This window comes from Chrysemys picta, chromosome 17 (genome assembly GCF_011386835.1).
Source record: "Chrysemys picta bellii isolate R12L10 chromosome 17, ASM1138683v2, whole genome shotgun sequence".
Classification (NCBI taxonomy): Eukaryota; Metazoa; Chordata; order Testudines; family Emydidae; genus Chrysemys; species Chrysemys picta.
This window is the reverse complement of record NC_088807.1, coordinates 25,115,894-25,137,525: the sequence shown is the minus strand read 5'-3', so window position 1 is coordinate 25,137,525 and position 21,632 is coordinate 25,115,894. Positions and strand designations below refer to the sequence as shown.

The following is a 21,632-nucleotide window of genomic DNA, read 5'->3' as shown; positions in this document are numbered from 1 at the left end:
TAGGGTGGCCCAAACCAAACACCCTTGCCCCGCCCCCTGCCCCGTCCTCCTCCACTGCCCCACCCCCTGTCCACCCCTTCTCCAAGGCCCCACCCCCCACTCACTCCATGCCCCCTCCCTCTGTTGCTTGCTCTCCCCACCCTCACTCACTCATATTCACCTGGCTGGGGCAGAGTCTGGGCTGCAGGAGGGGGTGCCGGCTCTGGGGTGGGGCTGGGGCTGAGGGGTTCGGAGGGCAGGAGGGGGATCAGGAGTGGGGCAGGGGTTGGGGAACGGGAGGGGATGAGGGCTCCAGCTGGGGGTGCCGGCTCTGGGGTGGGGCTGGGGCTGAGGGGTTCGGAGGGCAGGAGGGGGATCAGGAGTGGGGCAGGGGATTGGGCGCAGGTGGGGGCTCAGGGGTGCAGGATCCAGGCGGCGCTTACCTCAAGCAGCTCCCAGAAGCAGCGGCACGTCCGCCTCCAGCTCTTATGCATAGATGCGGCCAAGTGGCTCTGTGCGCTGCCCCATCCTCAGGTGCTGCCCCCGCAGCTCCCATTGGCTGTGGTTCCTGGCCAATGGGAGCGGTGGGGGCGGCGCTTGGGGAGGGGGCAGCATGTGGAGCCCCCTGGCTGCCCACACATGTAAGAGCAGGACGGGGACATGCCGGCGGTGCGGAGGCTAGCAGGGAGCCTGTCAGCCCCGCTGAGCAAAGCTGCCAACCAGACAGTCAAGGACCTGGTCAGCGGTGCTGACCGGAGCCTCCAGGATCCCTTTTCGACCAGGTCACCCTAGCCCCGTGCTTGAGGAGACCCCAACCTCTGAGTGCCCAAAGCCGGGCGTGAAGACAAAGGTGGATGTCTCTGAAATTGCCCTGGTCTGTGCACGCCCCATGAAGCTCTGGGGCAGGCCACTGTTGGAAGACAGGATACTGGCCGAGATCGCCCATGGCCTGACCGAGGCCGGACAGCCTCATGTTCTTAAATTAGTCACACTGAGTCTCCAGGCCATCAAACCACCCCGGCCTTTACAAAACATCCCCCCAGCATCTCCATGCACACCCATCCATCCCGGTACACACCTCTCCATCCACCCACCCACCCATCCCCCTTCCATCGCTCCCAGCATCCCCCCAGCATCTCCATACACACCCATCCATCCCGGTACACACCTCTCCATCCACCCACCCACCCATCCCCCTTCCATCGCTCCCAGCATCCCCCCAGCATCTCCATACACACCCATCCATCCGGGTACACACCTCTCCACCCGTCCATCCCCACCCCACATCCATCGCTCCCAGCATCCCCCCAGCATCTCCATACACCCCCTTCCATCCCGGTACACACCTCTCCACCCGTCCATCCCCACCCCACATCCATCGCTCCCAGCATCCCCCCAGCATCTCCATACACACCCATCCATCCCGGTACACACCTCTTCACCCGTCCATCCCCACCCCCATCCATCGCTCCCAGCATCCCCCCAGCATCTCCATACACACCCATCCATCCCGGTACACACCTCTCTACCCGTCCATCCCCACCCCACATCCTTCGCTCCCAGCATCCCCCCAGCATCTCCATACACACCCATCCATCCCGGTACACACCTCTCCATCCACCCACCAACCCATCCCCCTTCCATCGCTCCCAGCATCCCCTCAGCATCTCCATACACACCCATCCATCCCGGTACACACCTCTCCACCCGTCCATCCCCACCCCACATCCATCGCTCCCAGCATCCCCCCAGCATCTCCATACACACCCATCCATCCCGGTACACACCTCTTCACCCTTCCATCCCCACCCCCATCCATCGCTCCCAGCATCCCCCCAGCATCTCCATACACACCCATCCATCCCGGTACACACCTCTTCACCCGTCCATCCCCACCCCCATCCATCGCTCCCAGCATCCCCCCAGCATCTCCATACACCCCCATCCATCCCGGTACACACCTCTCCATCCACCCACCCACCCATCCCCTTTCCATCGCTCCCAGCATCCCTCCAGCATCTCCATGCACACCCATCCATCCCGGTACACACCTCTCCACCCGTCCATCCCCACCCCCATCCATCGCTCCCAGCATCCCCCCAGCTTCTCCATACACATCCATCCATCCCGGTACACACCTCTCCACCCGTCCATCCCCACCCCCATCCATCGCTCCCAGCATCCCTCCAGCATCTCCATGCACACCCATCCATCCCGGTACACACCTCTCCATCCATCCACCCACCCATCCCCCATCCATCGCTCCCAGCATCCCCCCAGCATCTCCATACACACCCATCCATGACCCCACTCCTCCACCCATCTGTCCCTCCCCACACACACTCATCTATCTATCTATCTATCTATCTATCTATCTATCTATCTATCTATCTATCTATCTATCTATCTATCTATCCCCATAACCAACTATCCATCCATCCATCCATATACACCCCTATTTATCTATCTAGCTCTGTGTGAGCTCGAAAGCTTCTCTCTCTCACCAACAGAAGTTGGTCCAACAAAAGCCATTACCTGCACCACCTTGTCTTGCTAATAAAAGACAGATCAAGCCAATTTTTATCAGCCAGTTGCTGTGTTTGAACGGCAAAAGCCCGAGCTGCTGAATTGTGTAATTACAGCCTCGTATTCTTTTGAAACTGGAATTCTTTTCAAAATTGGAAAAAAACCCAAACCCAAGTCACTTAAAACTTTCTTATTTCAAAAACTGAAGGATCATTTTTTGTAGCCACTTCTGATATAAGCTTTGAAAGCCAACACTGGTGAGATACGATTTTTTGTATGGTATTAAAAAGTGTGTTTTATTTGACCAACCAATTTTGTTTTTTTAATTCCAGCCATCTTTGGGGGTTTCTGACACCGGAGCGGCCAGGCACAGCGCAAGGAGGCGCAACCGTAACGCTAGTAGGAATTGCTCACAGGCAGGCGTGGGAAATAATCGCCGTTTATTGCTGTCTAATTCGCTAGAGGGCTCGGATCAGCAAACTTGTGGCTGTGGCTTTCCGACTCTGGAATGTCTTCGAAGGAAGCCGGGGGCAGGATGAGGTGAAGGGAACATCTGAGCTATTGCTGTAACGGGAACCTGTGGCTAGAGAAACACAAAGTCTCCAGTTACCAATGGGACTAAATTGGTGTCTGCAAAGAAGCTGCTGTGTGAAAACAGTTTTCAGTTCCTTCCCAGATAGTTCCCCTTTTTCTGACAGACCAAACATATTTGCAATGCGAATTTTTGGTTTCAGTTTGTTTCATTTAAAAAAAAAATTCACTTCAGTTAAAATAATGTGTGTCTGTGCAGTGCTTGGCACAATGGGGCCCTGTTCTTGGCCGCTGTCTGGGTAGCGCCTGGCACAATGGGGACCCTTATTTCAATTGAAGTCTGGTATGCCATAGAGGCAGTAAACAGGAAACACTAGTTCCCACGGCATATACACCTGTGGAACTCACTGCTGCAGGAATTAAAAAATTTTATGAAGGCCTGGAGAATTGCACGACCCATAAAACATCTGTAGCTATGGAAACTATAATAAGGGGCAGCCAGCCTCATGCTTCAGGTTATAAACCCGGGAGGACAAGCACAGCTGAGGATCTGCGTTCAGTTTTCTTCCTCTCCTGCAGGCTGCTGAGGACAGCTCGAGAGAACAGGAGCTGCTCAGATGGCCCAGGACGACAGCAGCTGGGCGTTACTGGTTGGGTGGGCAGATTTCCAGGACAGAGCCCTCCTCTCCCTCCTACAAAAGCCATTTCTTGCAGGGTTTCTGGTCAGCGTTCCCATCAGTCAAAACAAACAGCTCAGAGAAACAGCTGCTGTGTGGGACCTAAAGCAGTGGGGTGTCTATCGTTAAGAGGGAAGAGAGCGGGGGACTAGATACAGATATAGCCAAAGGCTGAGGGTCTTTTTCTCCCAGGCAAAACTTGCATTTCACTGGGCTCTCCTCCCATGCCAACAAGTTCTCAACCGGCATCATTCCAGCGACTTCAACGGCGCCATGATGGATTGACACTGCACTAGCAGAGAACCAGGCCTATCGACTTGATGGAGTTTTCCTTGTGTAAGGGTGAGGACTTGTTCCGTAACCAGTAAAGGAGTGTTTGAAATTTAAATCCAGGAAACAAAACTGTTTCATTTGAAGTTTCCAGATATCTGCTAGGAGGTCATGTTATGACAAGTTGCAACCTTAGAAAGGAAACTTTAGAAAATGGATTCACAGGATGACTTGCTCAGCGCTGTTATGGAGCCACCTCTGGGGAGGGGATGCTGGGGAACAGCTGCATATAACGCCACACAGGAATGGCTCACCCAGTGCTGAGATGCAGCCACCTCTGGGGCAGGGCAGTTGGGGAACAGCCGCACATAAATGCCGGGCCAGTGATGGCCTACCTGGTGCTGAGATGCAGCTGGTTCTGGGGTGGAGTGTGGTAATATGGGTGACTTTCATTTTTCAAAAAGGGTTATAATTAGGGCTGCAGGTTTATCACAGTGCTGAAAATATCACAGACGCCAGGACTTTTCTGTTTGTCTGAGACCTTTCAAAATCGAGTGTGTGTGTGTGTGTGTGTGTGTGTGTGTGTGTGTGTGTGTCGGGGGGGTGCTGATGACCCGCAGCATCGCAACCCTAATTCCGGCCCGGGGAGGCTACGGCGGGTGGGGAGGAGGAGGAGAAGGATGCTGGCCAATGATTTTAAAGAGGTATTGCTGACCTGCATTTGTCGGAGCCTTGATTATCAAAAAGCACAGAGCGAGTCTGGTAAACTGAGTAAAGTCACAGGCTGAGGGGGAAGTGGTGGGAAAAGCCCAGAGACAGTGATTTTATTTTACTGACTATTTCCCCCTAAAGCAGGGACTTTTGATGGATTTCCTGGGGCTGCTGCTCCGTGGGTTTGGACAAAACAGGGCGGGGACGAATCTGCGGCTCTAGTTATAACGTTTCCCCCAAGTTAGTGGCTCCAAGATCTGCTGGGAATTGCTGCTGGAATGACGCGATCTCTTACCTGTCCTTCAGTTCCGCTTAAAAGATGTGTCTCATGCCTTTTATTACTAATACCCCTCCGAGACATACACCCCCGACTGCCATGGCCAATGGTGCTCCAGCCACTGCTACTCCTGCAGCTCCCAATGAAGCTGTTCCTATCACCGCTCCGGTCGCTACCTTGAATAATCCTTTTATTATTTGTCTTTCTCTTTTCAATCCATGATGGGTCGCTGCCAGGCCTGGAATAAATAAAAGATTTTAACGAGGCCACAAGCCACATGCGGCCGCTATCTTGGTTACCGGCCATGCTTCAGATAGCCTGCTCAATTGTCAAACCTCCAACATGAAGCAGAAGAACTCAAGGGACCTTGTTTTCATTTCCCCGCAGGCCTGTTGGGGGGTCCTGCTCTGGGCCGTGTTAGCGTCTGATCATAAATATTCACCCTTTTAGTCCTTTCTCTCTGAATATTTGATTCATTTATATATCAGCTATTCCTTGGACACTTTATGATATTAACAAAGAGTATGCCTGAATTCTAAGGCCCAGAACACTGCTCCGCGGCTGATATGTGACCCTATTCGGTAGGGGCGCCAGTTTTGGTTGGCTGCATTCCTGGAGGCTTCCTCACTTGACATCATCTCTAATTAAAGATTCATATTTAATTCCTGGGGACTCCAGGACAATCCTGGAGAGTTGGCCACCCTATTATTCAGGAACTGTATGTGTTAGGGTGTGTCTAACAATTTGGGATGCCTTCCTGTCTATAAAACTGCAGATATCCTTGAAAAGCATCTCCTTAACTTATATCATATATAGACTTGGAGACCTAATAAGGGATTGTGGAAATTATTACTAATATATGAAGTTATTAATATTAATATGGGAAATTACCAAACACCAACTTGAACCATCAATGCCTTTATTAAATCCAAAGGCCAAATGGTATTTATATAGTTGCTCTAATAGGCAATTTGCTACAGCCAAACAGTAACAAAACATATATAAGCATTTGATCAAGCTACTTACAAACTGGCTACATCCAGGGGCGCCCAGACCCATACTGGTTGGCTCCAACATGATCAGGCAGCTATTAGCAACGAACGTTTTAAGAGTTTACTTTTTATACCCTTTAAGAAACACGTGATGTCATCGTCAATTACTGACTTCAGCTAAAAAAGCAATTTGACACAATTCACCCTTATTTCCAGTCGCAGACCTGATAAGATTTATAGCTAAGGGCCTGCTTCATTGGTGATATTGCAGAAATTGCAAATCCCACAATAATAGGCTTCCACTGCAATTTGGGTGCTGAATTCAGGTGTACGTATGTTACATTTTAACAGTCAGCCCCACTGTCAGTCCCGGGTGGTGGGACTCCCGCTGTCAGTCCCTGGCAGCCGGCTTTTCCAAATTGCCACAATTAATAAAGGTCGACTGTTACTTTTCCATGTCTTGTCCACAACTCAGCCGCAATTATTTGACAATCGTCCCGTGATTCAAGTGGGGCCTTACTTATAACCTCTTTTCTTCCCAAGCCTTTCCTTTCTTATCTTTTCCCCACACTCCTTGCTTACCAGGAGAACAGTGAGAAGGTTTGAGCTTGTTTCTTTTAAGACACTTTTTCTTTGTCTTGTTATTGCATAAGAACGGCCAGACTGGGTCAGAGCAAAGGTCCATCTAGCCCAGTGTCCTGTCTGCCGACAGCGGCCAATGCCGGGTGCCCCAGAGGGAATGAACAGAACAGGGAATCATCGAGTGATCCATCCCCTGTCGCCTGTTGCGAAGGCCAAGACTATAACAGGGTTAAAAAACGAGCTAGATAAATTCATGGAGGATCGGTCCATCAATTAGCCAGGGTGGGCAGGGACTTTTGCTTGCTGACTGGGACCTTCTTTACTACATATATATGTCCTTAGCCAATCTTGAGCTAACTGTAATTTTTTAATTTTATACTTATCCTACAATTGTTCCGGCCGAAGTTTTCTGTCGGGGAATCAACAGGGAAGAATGATAATGGGTTAGGAAGGACCTACCGAGAGATATTATCTTGAAGAATTGTTAGTTCTCTCAGTGATACATAACAATGGCTTCCCACGTAAATCAGGTAAATGGCGAATGTACAGAAATGGCATCAGAACATATGTCTCTGGCAAAGAGAATTTCTTTGTCTAATACCGTATATAACAACACTGGTATGGGAACTTAAGTGGAGAATAAAACAGTGCATCCCTTCAGATACAGGGAAGGAGAGACACAGAGCCAGTTTGTTCTCACATCAAAGAGAGGCGATGTCTGTATGCTTTTTGTAGTCTGTCTAGTGCCGCGCTAATCACTTCATTGATAATCTTTGATTAAATAATTCCAATTGAATCTGTTATGCTACGATCCTGAGTCGTCATTAACTCAGATATGCTACAGCCAACAGCTCGCTTTCATAGAGTCCTAGATTCCCAAGCCAGACGGGCCCCTTGTGATCATCTAGTAGTCCAATTGTCAATTCCAGGCCGGTGAGCCTGACTTCAGTACCCGGCACATTGGTTGAAACTATAGTAAAGAACAGATTTATCAGCCAGAGATGAACATGATTTGTTGGGGAAGTGTCAGCATGGCTTTTGTAAAGGGAAATCGCGCCTCGCCAATCTACTAGAATTCTTTGAGGGGGTCAACAAGCATGTGGACAAGGGGGATCCAGTGGATATAGTGTACTTGGAATTTCAGAAAGTCTTTGACAAGGTCTCTCACCAAAGGCTCTTATGCAAAGTGAGCTGTCACGGGATAAGAGGGAAGGTTCTCTCATGGATCGGTAACTGGTTAAAAGACAGGAAACAAAGGGAAGGAATAAATTATCAGTTTTCAGAATAGAAAGAGGTAAATAGTGTGTCCCCCAGGGGTCTGTACTGGGACCAGTGCTGTTCAACATACTCATAAATGAATAGGAAAAACAGGTGACCAGTGCAGGGGGCAAAGTTTGCAGATGATACAAAACTACTCAAGATAGTTTAGTCCAAAGCAGACTGTGAAGAGTTACAAAGGGATCTCACCAAACTGGGTGACTGGGCAACAAAATGGCAGATGAAATTCAATGTTGATAAATGAAAGTGATGCACATTGGAAAACAGAATCCCAACTATACGTATACAGTGATGGGGTCTGAATTAGCTGTTACCACTCAAGAAAGATCGTGGAGTCACTGTGGAGAGTTCTGTGAAAACATCCACTCAATGCGCAGTGGCTGTGATGCTGGCAAAGCAAGTCAGTCCAGGTCACTTGTATTAGTGTAGATCAAAGCGCTTGTTAATGTACAAGTTTGTATTCGGATGTTTAAACTTCATGCAAACTAATGGGTCGTTACTTGTATAATCTATTCCTGTTATAATGTAACAGCAAACATTTACATTTGTGTATAACCCTGTAACTGAATTACCCATCAAGAAAATCTTGGGAAATGCTAATGAAAGATTTAAGGACTTTACAGAAAAGTGGTCAGCGTGTTGATGATCAAGGTCAAGGACTCTACGTGCTTTCCTCACTATCTGTCATTAAAGAAAAAAGCCCACATGAGTACAGACACTGTCAGCTAACGCTCTGTGTGAAGAACCTATATATATAGATTCTAGGAATGATCCCGCGTCTCTGACTGTTTGGACGCTTACAGAGAAGTACAGATGCAAAGCGGAGATCCCCAGAAATGGTCTGGGTACCCTAAAGAGACTTTTGGGAAACTGGCAGTTTATTGTATCACGATCACCACTTGGAATTACAGACTGCGAGTCACCTGTCTGTGACTCCGTGGATAAGACTGGTATAGTGCTCCAGGAGTGCACATGTGTTACTGGGAAGGGATACATAATAAGACAGTAAATACCATAACACCACTGTATAAATCCATGGTACTCCCACATCTGGAATATTGCGTGCAGATGTGGTCGCCCCATCTCAAACAAGATAGATTGGACTTGGAAAACGTTCAGAAAAGGGCAAGAAAAATTATTAGGGGCATAGAACGGCGGCCATATGAGGAGAGATTAATAAGAATGGGACTTTTCAGCTCGGAAAAAAGATGATTCGGGGGGATATGATCGAGGTCTATAAAATCATATAAAATCGGTGTGGAGAAAGTAAATCAGGAAGTGTTGTTTACTCCTCATAACACAAGAACTAAGGGTCACCCGATGAACTTTGTGGGCAGTCGTAGTGCTCGGTAAGTTTTGTTTTGCCTCCGAGCACAGCCCAGGGGAGGTGAGCAACGGGCGGTCTACAACACATACCAAATTCTGGAACTTCCCCCAAAGGTGCGGCTTCCTCAAGAAGCCGCCTAAGGTGTCTCCGGCTGGGTAACAGCCACACTGCAACGCTGCACAGGGAATGGGAGGGCTCGCCCGGCGCTGAGATGCAGCCACCTCTGGGTGGGGCAGCTAGGGAACAACCGCATGTACTGCCGAACAGGGCTGGTTTGCCCGGAGCTGAGATGCAGCCAGCTCTGGGGTGGGCAGCTGGAGAACGGCCACACAGTGATGCTGTACAAAAGCGTAGTGCAAAAATGAAAAAACACCCTCGCTGGTTTCCATCCCAAGGAGAGTCTGTGGTGGCAGACCCATTTCACCTAAATTGGGATTGGGTCAAAGCTCTGCCATGCACACCCTGGTCTTTGGAGAAAGGGGATGGGGAATGTCACTGAGCCCAACTGAGAGGGACCCTTGCTCCACATCACACCCAAACCACGGGCGCCGACTTCCCCTCTAGCCGGTGGGTGCTCAACCCCCCTCCACTCCAGGCCCGGGCCCGACCCCCACTCCATCCCTTCCCCCAAGCCCCTGCCCTGCCCCTTCCCCCAACCACGCCCCATCCCTGCTTCTCCCTCTCCCTCCTGAAGCCTTCTGCATTCTGCAAAACAGCTGTTCGCGGTGGGCGGGAGGGGCCAGGAGGGAGCTGATCAGTGGGTCTGCCAGCGGGCAAGAGCTGCTAGGGGGAGGGGGGATCTGGCTGCCTGTGGGTGCCAAGCACCCACTAATTTTTCTCAGTGGGTGCTCCAGCCCCAGAGCACCCACGGAGTTGGTGCCTATGACCCAAACATGGGAGTAGATTTGAAACCACACCCTTGGAATGGGCGGGATCAAACCGGGGACCTCTGGCGCTAGCTGTCTGAGCCTCTGCTGTGTGAGCGAAAAGTCACGTGGCTCTTAGCCACGGCTGTAGCAGACTCATTAACCTCCACGTGGTCCCAGTGCCACTAGACGGGGACAGAGCACCCCACCCAGGGGGTATGTGGGTTACAATGGCACCTGCTGTTGACCTGTCTAGGGAGAGATGCGATTGGTGGCTGGGATATCTCGGCCCGTTGGGCCAGGACGTGGCTCCTGCAAGCATGAGATAAACACGGGTTTTGGAATTTACCCTTTGTAGATAAGTGTGGAAGCAGTTTTGGGTAAGGGGGAGCAGCGTGTTTTGTCAAGGCCGGGGTGGTTTGATGGCCTGGAGACTCAGTGTGACTAATTTAAGAACATGAGGCTGTCCGGCCTCGGTCAGGCCATGGGCGATCTTGGCCAGTATCCTGTCTTCCAACAGTGGGAATGGGTCCCTCTCAGTTGGGCTCAGTGACATTCCCCATCCCAAGCCCCAGAGCTTCATGGGGCATGCACAGACCAGGGCAATTTCAGAGACATCCACCTTTGTCTTCACGCCCGGCTTTGGGCACTCAGAGGTTGGGGTCTCCTCAAGCACGGGGCTAGGGTGACCTGGTCGAAAAGGGATCCTGGAGGCTCCGGTCAGCACCGCTGACCAGGTCCTTGACTGTCTGGTTGGCAGCTTTGCTCAGCGGGGCTGACAGGCTCCCTGCTAGCCTCCGCACCGCCGGCATGTCCCCGTCCTGCTCCTACATGGGTGGGCAGCCAGGGGGCTCCACATGCTGCCCCCTCCCCAAGCGCCGCCCTCACCGCTCCCATTGGCCAGGACCACAGCCAATGGGAGCTGCGGGGGCAGCACCTGAGGATGGGGCAGCGCACAGAGCCACTTGGCCGCATCTACGCATAAGAGCTGGAGGCGGACGTGCCGCTGCTTCTGGGAGCTGCTTGAGGGAAACGACACCTGGATCCTGCACCCCTGAGCCCTCTGCCTGCGCCCAACCCCCTGTCCCAGCCCTGAGTCCCCTCCCACCCTCCGAACCCCTCGATCCCAGTCCGGAGCACCTCCTGCACCCCAAAACCCTCATCCCCAGCCCTATCCCAGAGCCTGCACCCCCAGCTGGAGCCCTCACCCTCTCCTGCAGCCCAGCCCCTGCCCCAGCCAGGTGAATATGAGTGAGTGAGTGAGGGTGGGGAGAGCAAGTGACAGAGGGAGGGGACATGGAGTGAGCGGGGGGTGGGGCTTTGGAGAAGGGGTGGACAGGGGGTGGGGCAGTGGAGGAGGACGGGGCAGGGGGCGGGGCAAGGGTGTTTGGTTTGGGCCACCCTACATAGGGTTGCATCCGTGACCATCTTGGCTAATAGCCATGGATGGACCTAGCCACAGGTGCTGACACTGTGGGTGCGCCGGGGCTGGAGCACCCACGGAAAAAAAAAAGTGGGTGCTCAGCACCCATTGGCAGCCCTGCCGATCGGCGCCTCCCTCTCCCCCAGCGCCTCCCGCCTGCTGCAGAGCGGCTGTTCAGCGGCGTGCAGGAGGTGCTGGGGGTGGGAAAGGGCGGAACGGGGTAGGAAGAGGCAGGGTGGGGATTTGGGGGAAGGGGTGGAGTGGGGGTCGAGCAGCCCCAGGGACATGAGAAAGTTGGCACTTCTGGGATGTATCAATTTCTTTTCTGACCCCAGTTACTTTTCCCATCCTGCTAGGATCCCAAACCGAAATGTTTCTGAGGCTCAGAAAAACGAAGCTGACTAATTTCCCCTGATTTTCATGCTTCCCCTGAGCCTGGAAGCCGAAGCGCCAAACACTGTGAGAAATCGCTTCCGGTAGTATGTCTGATTCGATCGGTAATGGCACAAGCCAGCCCGTTCTCAGGGGCCTTTCAGCCTCCCTGGGCGGATCCCGCGGCACATTTGGGGGCATCGGGGACCCGGGATCGGCAATTTGTCCCCTGATCTGTTTGTCGTCGCTGCTGATTTGCAGAGCAGCCGATAGCCTCAACATGCAACCCAACCACCTCTTTCAAATCCAACACCCCCTTCTCCTCCTGTTCTCCTCCTTGGCTGCATTTACCTTTTGCTTTTCCCTGGAGTTCTTGAGAGAGGTCCCATCTCCCTATTTTTTCCAGCACCGTCTCAGCTGCTATGAGTGAGTGAGTTCGGTTGAACTTGCTTATCAATTTATCGACAATGGCTTCTATGGTGTCTAGCCACCCGAATACATTGGGTTCGTCATGGTATTCATCTCCTGCATGGACAAGCTTGTTCATGGGTGTCTTGCACAGCTCATATTTGAACTCTTCAAATTCAGCTGGGCTCAGTTTCTTGAGGGTAGTGATGAGGAGCTCTCGGACAAAAGTATTCGTGTTCTTTGGAGCCATGTTACTGAGTGGCCTGGGGAGAAAGAGGACAGAGGGGAAAAGAAACTGAGACCTTTGGTGTCCGTCATGACTTTACTGACATAAAATACAACTTTCTGCGCTGGAACACGTTCAAAGAGGACTTTCCAACTGTCCTTTTTTAACAGCAGCCGCCCAGGAGTTACACGGTCACAGCTGTTTCTAGGTCTGCTCGACACACACAGTAATAACCCCCAGCTCTTCTCCAGAGCTTTTCACCAGGAGATCTCAAAGCGCCGTCCAAAGCGGGTCAGGCCCATCCCCTGCCCTTGCACAGTGATAATTAATAACAACGAGGGGTCACGTTGTTCTCCCCCCGCCGCTCGCTTGCTGAACTATTCGGAGGAAGCCGCCGCTTCCCATGTGCGTGTGGCGGGAGCAGCTCGGGGTCAAAATCCAACCGACGAGGCAGCTGCAAAAATGCCGGGCTCCCGGCGGGCACCGCAGTGACGTCTGCTCGGCCCAGCTCCGAAACACAGGCCTGGGCCCATCAATCCCGGCCTCCTTCCCTTCCCCTGGCTCTACCGCTCCACCTCGGCCCTCCCCTGCCCCCCACCTTCCCCTGTACCCCTCAGTCTGCCTCCTGCCCCCACATTCCCCTGCCCCCCACATTCCCCTGTACCCCTCAGTCTGCCTCCTGCCCCCACATTCCCCTGCCCCTCACATTCCCCTGTACCCCTCAGTCTGCCTCCTGCCCCCACATTCCCCTGCCCCCCACATTCCCCTGTACCCCTCAGTCTGCCTCCTGCCCCCACATTCCCCTGCCCCCCACATTCCCCTGTACCCCTCAGTCTGCTCCTGCCCCCACATTCCCCTGCCCCCACATTCCCCTGCCCCCCACATTCCCCTGTACCCCTCAGTCTGCTCCTGCCCCCCACATTCCCCTGCCCCCCACATTCCCCTGTACCCCTCAGTCTGCTCCTGCCCCCACATTCCCCTGCCCCCCACATTCCCCTGTACCCCTCGGTCTGCCTCCTGCCCCCACATTCCCCTGTCCCCCACATTCCCCTGTACCCCTCGGTCTGCCTCCTGCCCCCACATTCCCCTGTCCCCCACATTCCCCTGTACCCCTCGGTCTGCCTCCTGCCCCCACATTCCCCTGCTCCCCACATTCCCCTGTACCCCTCGGTCTGCCTCCTGCCCCCACATTCCCCTGCCCCCCACATTCCCCTGTACCCCTCGGTCTGCCTCCTGCCTCCACATTCCCCTGCCCCCCACATTCCCCTGTACCCCTCAGTCTGCTCCTGCCCCCACATTCCCCTGCCCCCCACATTCCCCTGTACCCCTCGGTCTGCCTCCTGCCTCCACATTCCCCTGTACCCCTCGGTCTGCCTCCTGCCTCCACATTCCCCTGCCCCCCACATTCCCCTGTACCCCTCAGTCTGCTCCTGCCCCCACATTCCCCTGCCCCCCACATTCCCCTGTACCCCTCAGTCTGCCTCCTGCCCCCACATTCCCCTGCTCCCCACATTCCCCTGTACCCCTCGGTCTGCTCCTGCCCCCACATTCCCCTGCCCCCCACATTCCCCTGTACCCCTCGGTCTGCCTCCTGCCCCCACATTCCCCTGTACCCCTCGGTCTACCTCCTGCCCCCACATTCCCCTGTACCCCTCAGTCTGCTCCTGCCCCCACATTCCCCTGCCCCCCACATTCCCCTGTACCCCTCAGTCTGCCTCCTGCCCCCACATTCCCCTGCTCCCCACATTCCCCTGTACCCCTCGGTCTGCTCCTGCCCCCACATTCCCCTGCCCCCCACATTCCCCTGTACCCCTCGGTCTGCCTCCTGCCCCCACATTCCCTGCCCCCCACATTCCCCTGTACCCCTCGGTCTGCCTCCTGCCCCCACATTCCCCTGCTCCCCACATTCCCCTGTACCCCTCAGTCTGCCTCCTGCCCCCACATTCCCCTGCCCCCACATTCCCCTGTACCCCTCGGTCTGCCTCCTGCCCCCACATTCCCCTGCCCCCCACATTCCCCTGTACCCCTCGGTCTGCCTCCTGCCCCCACATTCCCCTGCCCCCCACATTCCCCTGTACCCCTCGGTCTGCCTCCTGCCCCCACATTCCCCTGCCCCCCACATTCCTCTGTACCCCTCAGTCTGCCTCCTGCCCCCACATTCCCCTGCCCCCCACATTCCCCTGTTCCCCTCAGTCTGCGTCTGCCCTCCCCCCCTATTCGCCAGTACCCTGGTTGTCACCTCTCCATATCATCCCATTGGATTGGATTCACATCCCCCCCTTCCCCAAAACAACTGCTGCAGAGAGGAAGCTGTAGTGGCTACGTCCAGAGAGCGGGCGCTAGCCGGGGCAGCCATTTCAGATGGGGGGGGGACAACTCCAGCGGTGATACCAGGGGATACTTAGGCACTTGAACACTCGCGGTTTTTTGCAGCTATAAACGGGGGGGGGGGGCAACAAAAATTATAACTCAAAGGAGGAGGGGGCTCAATCAGCTCAAAAAGTCTGAAAACCGCTCAGGGTGTAGGCAGGGGGTTGCTAGGGGCTGTGTGTGGGCAGGGGGTTGCTAGGGGCTGTGTGTGGGCAGGGGGTTGCTAGGGGCTGTGTGTGGGCAGGGGGTAGCTCAGGGGGTAGCTAGGGGTTGTGTGTGGGTAGCTCAGGGTGTAGGCAGGGGGTTGCTAGGGGCTGTGTGTGGGCAGGGGGTTGCTAGGGGCTGTGTGTGGGCAGGGGGTTGCTAGGGGCTGTGTGTGGGCAGGGGGTAGCTCAGGGGGTAGCTAGGGGTTGTGTGTGGGTAGCTCAGGGTGTAGGCAGGGGGTTGCTAGGGGCTGTGTGTGGGCAGGGGGTTGCTAGGGGCTGTGTGTGGGCAGGGGGTAGCTCAGGGGGTAGCTAGGGGTTGTGTGTGGGTAGCTCAGGGTGTAGGCAGGGGGTAGCTAGGGGCTGTGTGTGGGCAGGGGGTAGCTCAGGGGGTAGCTAGGGGTTGTGTGTGGGTAGCTCAGGGTGTAGGCAGGGGGTAGCTAGGGGTTGTGTGTGGGTAGATCAGGGTGAAGGCAGGGGGTAGCTAGGGGCTGTGTGTGGGCAGGGGGTAGCTAGGGGCTGTGTGTCGGTAGCTCAGGGTGCAGGCAGGGGGTAGCTAGGGGCTGTGTGTGGGCAGGGGGTAGCTCAGGGGGTAGCTAGGGGTTGTGTGTGGGTAGCTCAGGGTGTAGGCAGGGGGTTGCTAGGGGCTGTGTGTGGGCAGGGGGTAGCTAGGGGCTGTGTGTGGGCAGGGGGTAGCTAGGGGCTGTGTGTGGGTAGCTCAGGGTGCAGGCAGGGGGTAGCTAGGGGCTGTGTGTGGGCAGGGGGTAGCTCAGGGGGTAGCTAGGGGTTGTGTGTGGGTAGCTCAGGGTGTAGGCAGGGGGTTGCTAGGGGCTGTGTGTGGGCAGGGGGTTGCTAGGGGCTGTGTGTGGGCAGGGGGTTGCTAGGGGCTGTGTGTGGGCAGGGGGTAGCTCAGGGGGTAGCTAGGGGTTGTGTGTGGGTAGCTCAGGGTGTAGGCAGGGGGTTGCTAGGGGCTGTGTGTGGGCAGGGGGTTGCTAGGGGCTGTGTGTGGGCAGGGGGTAGCTCAGGGGGTAGCTAGGGGTTGTGTGTGGGTAGATCAGGGTGAAGGCAGGGGGTAGCTAGGGGCTGTGTGTGGGCAGGGGGTAGCTAGGGGCTGTGTGTGGGTAGCTCAGGGTGCAGGCAGGGGGTAGCTAGGGGCTGTGTGTGGGCAGGGGGTAGCTCAGGGGGTAGCTAGGGGTTGTGTGTGGGTAGCTCAGGGTGTAGGCAGGGGGTAGCTAGGGGTTGTGTGTGGGTAGATCAGGGTGAAGGCAGGGGGTAGCTAGGGGCTGTGTGTGGGTAGCTCAGGGTGCAGGCAGGGGGTAGCTAGGGGCTGTGTGTGGGCAGGGGGTAGCTCAGGGGGTAGCTAGGGGTTGTGTGTGGGTAGCTCAGGGTGTAGGCAGGGGGTAGCTAGGGGTTGTGTGTGGGTAGATCAGGGTGAAGGCAGGGGGTAGCTAGGGGCTGTGTGTGGGCAGGGGGTAGCTAGGGGCTGTGTGTGGGTAGCTCAGGGTGCAGGCAGGGGGTAGCTAGGGGCTGTGTGTGGGCAGGGGGTAGCTCAGGGGGTAGCTAGGGGTTGTGTGTGGGTAGCTCAGGGTGTAGGCAGGGGGTTGCTAGGGGCTGTGTGTGGGCAGGGGGTAGCTAGGGGCTGTGTGTGGGCAGGGGGTAGCTAGGGGCTGTGTGTGGGTAGCTCAGGGTGCAGGCAGGGGGTAGCTAGGGGCTGTGTGTGGGTAGCTCAGGGGGTAGCTCAGGGGGTAGCTAGGGGCTGTGTGTGGGTAGCTCAGGGTGTAGGCAGGGGGTAGCTAGGGGCTGTGTGGGGGTATCTCAGGGGGTAGCTCGGGGGTAGCTAGGGGCTGTGTGTGGATAGCTCAGAGGGTAGGCAGGGGGTAGCTAGGGGCTGTGTGTGGGTAGCTCAGGGTGCAGGCAGGGGGTAGCTTGGGGCTGTGAGTGGGCAGGGGTAGCTCAGGGTGTAGGCAGCGGGTTGCTAGGGACTTTGTGTGGGTAGCTCAGAGTGTAGGCAGGGGGTAGCTAGGGGCTGGGTGTGGGCAGGGGTAGCTCAGGGGGTAGCTAGGGGCTGTGTGTGGGCAGGGGGTAGCTCAGGGGTTAGCTAGGGGCTGTGTGTGGGCAGGGGGTAGCTCAGGGGGTAGCTAGGGGCTGTGTGTGGGCAGGGGGTAGCTAGGGGCTGTGTGTGGGTAGCTCAGGGTGCAGGCAGCAGGTAGCTAGGGGCTGTGTGTGGGCAGGGGTAGCTCAGGGTGAAGGCAGCGGGTAGCTAGGGACTGTGTGTGGGCAGGGGGTAGCTCAGGGGGTAGCTAGGGGTTGTGTGTGGGTAGCTCAGGGTGAAGGCAGGGGGTATCTAGGGGCTGTGTGTGGGTAGCTCAGGGTGCAGGCAGGGGGTAGCTAGGGACTGTGTGTGGGCAGGGGGTAGCTCAGAGGGTAGCTAGGGGCTGTGTGTGGGTAGCTCAGGGTGTAGGCAGGGGGTAGCTAGGGGCTGTGTGTGGGTAGCTCAGGGTGAAGGCAGGGGGTAGCTAGGGGCTGTGTGTGGGTAGTTCAGGGTGTAGGCAGGGGGTAGCTAGGGGCTGTGTGTGGGCAGGGGGTAGCTCAGGAGGTAGCTAGGGGTTGTGTGTGGGTAGCTCAGGGTGAAGGCAGGGGATAGCTAGGGGCTGTGTGTAGGCAGGGGGTAGCTAGGGGCTGTGTGTAGGCAGGGGGTTGCTCAGGGGGTAGCTAGGGGCTTGGTGTGGGCAGGGGTAGCTCAGGAGGTAGCTAGGGGCTGTGTGTGGGCAGGGGGTAGCTCAGGGGGTAGCTAGGGGCTGTGTGTGGGTAGCTCAGGGTGCAGGCAGGGGGTAGCTAGGGGCTGTCTGTGGGCAGAGGGTAGCTCAGGGGATAGCTAGGGGCTGTGTGCGGGCAGGGGGTAGCTCAGGGGATAGCTAGGGGCTGTGTGCGGGCAGGGGGTAGCTCAGGGGATAGCTAGGGGCTGTGTGCGGGCAGGGGGTAGCTCAGGGGATAGCTAGGGGCTGTGTGTAGGCAGGGGGTAGCTAGGGGCTGTGTGTGGGTAGCTCAGGGTGTAGGCAGGAGGTAGCTAGGGGCTGTGTGTGGGCAGGGGGTAGCTAGGGGTTGTGTGTGGGTAGCTCAGGGTGTAGGCAGGGAGTAGCTAGGGGCTGTGTGTGGGTAGCTCAGGGTGTAGACAGGAGGTAGCTAGGGGCTGTGTGTGGGTAGCTCAGGGTGTAGGCAGGAGGTAGCTAGGGGCTGTGTGTGGGTAGCTCAGGGTGTAGGCAGGAGGTAGCTAGGGGCTGTGTGTGGGTAGCTCAGGGTGTAGGCAGGAGGTAGCTAGGGGCTGTGTGTGGGTAGCTCAGGGGGTAGCTAGGGGCTGTGTGTGGGCAGTGGGTAGCTAGGGGCTGTATGTGGGTAGCTCACGGTGAAGGCGGGGGGTAGCTAGGGGCTGTGTGTAGGCAGGGGGTTGCTCAGGGGGTAGCTAGGGGCTGTGTGTGGGCAGGGGGTTGCTCAGGGGGTAGCTAAGGGCTGTGTGTGGACGGGGGTAACTCAGGGTGTAGGCAGGGGGTAGCTAGGGGCTGTGAGTGGGCAGGGGGTTGCTCAGGGGGTAGCTAGGGGCTGTGTGTGGACGGGGGTAACTCAGGGTGTAGGCAGGGGGTAGCTAGGGGCTGTGAGTGGGCAGGGGGTTGCTCAGGGGGTAGCTAGGGGCTGTGTGTGGGCAGGGGGTTGCTCAGGGGGTAGCTAGGGGCTGTGTGTGGACGGGGGTAACTCAGGGTGTAGGCAGGGGGTAGCTAGGGGCTGTGAGTGGGCAGGGGGTTGCTCAGGGGGTAGCTAGGGGCTGTGTGTGGACGGGGGTAACTCAGGGTGTAGGCAGTGGGTAGCTAGGGGCTGTGTGTGGGTAGCTCAGGGTGTAGGCAGGGGGTAGCTAGGGGCTGTGTGTGGGCAGGGGGTAGCTCAGGGGGTAGCTAGGGGCTGTGTGTGGGCAGGTGGTAGCTCAGGGGGTAGCTAGGGGCTGTGTGTGGGTAGCTCAGGGTGAAGGCAGGGGGTAGCTAGGGGTTGTGTGTGGGTAGCTCAGGGTGTAGGCAGGGAGTAGCTAGGGGCTGTGTGTGGGTAGCTCAGGGTGTAGGCAGGAGGTAGCTAGGGGTTGTGTGTGGGTAGCTCAGGGTGTAGGCAGGAGGTAGCTAGGGGCTGTGTGTGGGTAGCTCAGGGTGTAGGCAGGAGGTAGCTAGGGGCTGTGTGTGGGTAGCTCAGGGGGTAGCTAGGGGCTGTGTGTGGGCAGTGGGTAGCTAGGGGCTGTATGTGGGTAGCTCACGGTGAAGGCAGGGGGTAGCTAGGGGCTGTGTGTAGGCAGGGGGTTGCTCAGGGGGTAGCTAGGGGCTGTGTGTGGGCAGGGGGTTGCTCAGGGGGTAGCTAGGGGCTGTGTGTGGACGGGGGTAACTCAGGGTGTAGGCAGGGGGTAGCTAGGGGCTGTGAGTGGGCAGGGGGTTGCTCAGGAGGTAGCTAGGGGCTGTGTGTGGACGGGGGTAACTCAGGGTGTAGGCAGGGGGTAGCTAGGGGCTGTGAGTGGGCAGGGGGTTGCTCAGGGGGTAGCTAGGGGCTGTGTGTGGGCAGGGGGTTGCTCAGGGGGTAGCTAGGGGCTGTGTGTGGACGGGGGTAACTCAGGGTGTAGGCAGGGGGTAGCTAGGGGCTGTGAGTGGGCAGGGGGTTGCTCAGGGGGTAGCTAGGGGCTGTGTGTGGACGGGGGTAACTCAGGGTGTAGGCAGTGGGTAGCTAGGGGCTGTGTGTGGGTAGCTCAGGGTGTAGGCAGGGAGTAGCTAGGGGCTGTGTGCGGGTAGCTCAGGGGGTAGGCAGGAGGTAGCTAGGGGCTGTGTGTGGGTATCTCAGGGGGTAGGCAGGGGATAGCTAGGGGCTGTGTGTGGGTAGCTCAGGGGGTAGGCAGGGGATAGCTAGGGGCTGTGTGTGGATGGGGGTAACTCAGGGTGCAGGCAGTGGGGAGCTAGGGGCTGTGTGTAGGCAGGGGGTAGCTCAGGGGGTAGCTAGGGGCTGTGTGTGGGCAGGTGGTAGCTCAGGGGGTAGCTAGGGGCTGTGTGTGGGCAGGGGGTAGCTAGGGGCTGTGTGTGGGTAGCTGAGGGGGTAGGCAGGGGATAGCTAGGGGCTGTGTGTGGACGGGGGTAACTCAGGGTGTAGGCAGGGGGTAGCTAGGGGCTGTGAGTGGGCAGGGGGTTGCTCAGGGGGTAGCTAGGGGCTGTGTGTGGGTAGCTCAGGGTGCAGGCAGGGGCTGTGTGCACAGCTAGGAGCTGTGTGTAGGCGCGGGGGTGGGGGTAGCTCAGGGTGCAGGCAGGGACCGTGTTGGAGGTGGGGCTGTTGTGGGGCCAGGCCCTGGGCTCAGTCCCTAGTTGGCACCGTGGGGGCAGCTCTGCTCCTTGTGGTCGTGTCTGCGCCGGGCTGGGCCAGGTCACCCGACACCTTCCCCCTGGCCCCAGCACGCGGTGGTTCCTGGGCACCGAGGGCACGACCTGCCTGAGCCTGGACGTCATGGTGGCAGTTACCCAGCCCACGTGGGGAGATGGATCTGGACCCACAGAATGCCTGGCACTGCCGCTCCCCCCCCCCGAACGTTCCTCTGTGCCCCCCAGGGGGTCTGGATGGCCCAAGGCCCCTAGGGAGCATGGCGGAGATGGGGGAGGGAGCAGGACCAAAGGGAAGGTAGAGATCGGGTGGCGGGGGGAGTGTCACCTCTGTGACATTTCCAGTTTGGAGGGGCAACACCCCCCCAATCTCCACCCATTATTGGGGCACAGGTGCCCCCGTCACTAAACAGCACCCCTGCTAGACCCCCAATTTCTCCTTGCTTCTGTTTCACCCTAGTGAACCATTGCATCACGCTGGTTAATTCCCCTTCTGCAACCCCCTCCGCACCGGGCTCCCACCTCATAAGAACATAAGAATGGCCGTACTCAGGGCCGGTGCAAGGAAATTTCATGCCCGAGGCTACATGCTACTCAGTGCATGCTACATGCTACATGCTACATGCTACTCAGTGCAATAAACTGGGTAGCCCCCACTCTGCAGCTGGGCTTCTCCTGCATCGTCTCCTGCAGCTACCTCGTTAATGACAGGGTTTTGTTTAAATCAAGACGTTTTGATTTGAGTTTAGTTTAAAGGTTTTAAAGGATGGCGATTGTACCTCGCCCCCTTCCCACTCCCCTTCCAAACTCCCTCTCGAAACTCCCTGTTAGCGGCTCCTGGTCGCAAAAAAACTCCCCTCCCTCAGCAACACCTCACTCCGCTCAAAGCCTTGAACACGGATGGATTTGGGGCAATGAACTGACTGTCTAGGGCGAAAGTTTCCCTCTCCCAGGAGCTGGTTCCTGCCTTCGCAGTCTCCTTACCTGAGCAGTGCGGCACGCTGCTTGGTGAGTTCAAAAGAGCAGCTTCTTCTTCTATAGCTAGTGAAACTAGCATGCAAGGGGGCTGTTCAAAACGCTTCGCGTTGTGTGCCGGGCTCTGCTCAAAACCTGGAAATAAGCCGCGCTCAGTGTTATATCTGTGCAGAAGCAGGACTTCCTGTGGCAGGGAGACTGATCTCCGTCGACCTTCGTGTGTTTGCTTTGTCAGTAGGTTTCCCCTCCTAA

At 56.6% G+C, this 21,632-nt stretch overlaps 1 long non-coding RNA gene across 1 annotated transcript; it reads right to left on the bottom strand.

Annotated features, from left to right (window-relative positions):
* Positions 1-2,928: 2,928 nt before the first annotated feature.
* LOC103306883 (uncharacterized) lies at positions 2,929-21,618 on the bottom strand. The gene is made up of 4 exons (XR_509718.4): positions 21,390-21,618; positions 12,163-12,482; positions 4,990-5,209; positions 2,929-3,088 (listed from the first exon to the last, which is right to left on the bottom strand). It is a non-coding gene; the product is annotated as an uncharacterized LOC103306883 (long non-coding RNA).
* Between the last annotated feature and the right edge of the window lie 14 nt (positions 21,619-21,632).